The following is a 1,554-nucleotide window of genomic DNA, read 5'->3' on the forward strand; positions in this document are numbered from 1 at the left end:
CAATATAAAATGGGGGTGTTATTAAAGTACACAGCAGGAATACGATTTATCGTAGAATTATAAGTCTGCTTCCTCTGGAGCGCCAAGGCTTCACGAAGCGAAGACCGTCAGTAGCCCTGGCGGAGCTGGGCGATCTTCTGGTGCTCCAAGGACACCACCAGCGAGGCCAGGTTCCTGCGCTCGCTGGGGCGCTCGGCCTGGCTCTTGGCGTACCAGGAGTTGAGCAGCATCGGCAGCGGCTTGCTGCCGAACAGCTGGTGCATCAGCTTGCCCACGCTGTAGGCGTCGGACTGCCAGCCGCAGCGGCCCGGGTTCTCGGCGCCGCAGATCTCGGGCGCGAAGTGCGAGCGATTGGTCCACGCGACGCCCAGCCGCGGGCGACTTGCGGCCACCATGGCGAGGCCGAAGCCGGCGAGGGTCACCTGTGGCCCCGACGCCGTGAGCCTGACGCACACGCTCTGCAGACTGAGGCTGTTGTGCACAAAGCCGTCCCGGTGGAAAGGCCTGCAGGATATTGCACAGCTGCGTCATGACGTCGTACCTGTGCTCCAGCTTGAGGCGGCTGGAGGGTATGTAGTGGTCGAGGCTTTGGCCGGCGTCGCGCGTCACGAGGCACAGCTCCTGCGGGAACACGCCCACCACGCGCTGGAAGCCGGGGTGCTCCACGAACAGACTCATCATCACGGCCTCCAGCAGCAAGGTGCGGAACTTTGCCAGGTTCTTGGCATACCTGAGGACGAGCTCACGCTCTTCGTTGAGGAGCTTCCTGTTGTAGCTGCCCTCGCCCTTGGGGACTGGCTGGGCTCCCCGGCAGTCGTGGAACTAGTGGCGGGACAGGACGGGCAGGCGCTGGTCCTCGCAGAAGCGAGTCAGGAGGTCGGCCTCCTCCGGGCTCGGCATTCGCGGCGCGGTCGAGTCCCGGAACCGGAAGCCGTGCACCCTCCTGAAGCAGTCGTCGAAGGCGACCGACCTCTGAGAAACGGCGACGCCAGGCCGCCCTTCCTCTCTCTCGTTATCGTGGGCGTGCTTGCTTGCTTGGGCGGCTTGGTCCTCGCGAGGAGCGCCCTGCTCCTCGTCCGGGGTCGCCTTCGCCCTCTTGGGGCTCGCCTGGCCCTCGTGTTGGGCGGGGCGCTTGGCGGGCGGCGCTGGGCGGACTGCGCGGCCGCCTCCTTCGGGGCGTCGCTGGGGAGGGACGATTCCCTTTTCGGAGCCCTGCTGCTCTCGTCCTCGGGCGCCTGGGCGGTCCGCTCCTCCCGAGGGGGGGCCTTCGGAAGGGACGAATCGCCCGGTTTCCGCCTTTTCGGCGCGACATTCTAGCGGGACCGCCGGGCGTGTACCCTCCTGAAGCAATCTTCGAAGTCGTCCGATTTCTGAGAAACAGCGGCGCGGGACTCCAGTTTCTTGCCTGCAGGCGCTTGGGCGACGTGGTTCTCGCGAGGAGCGGCCTGCTCAGGGTTCGCGTGACTCTTCATGCGGGTCTTAGGCGTCGCCTGGCGGCCGCCGCTCACCTTGCCTCGCGGTCAAGAGGCTTCGCGCGCTGGGGGCCTCCGTGCG

Source organism: Penaeus monodon, chromosome 33, assembly GCF_015228065.2.
Source record: "Penaeus monodon isolate SGIC_2016 chromosome 33, NSTDA_Pmon_1, whole genome shotgun sequence".
Lineage (NCBI taxonomy): Eukaryota > Metazoa > Arthropoda > Malacostraca > Decapoda > Penaeidae > Penaeus > Penaeus monodon.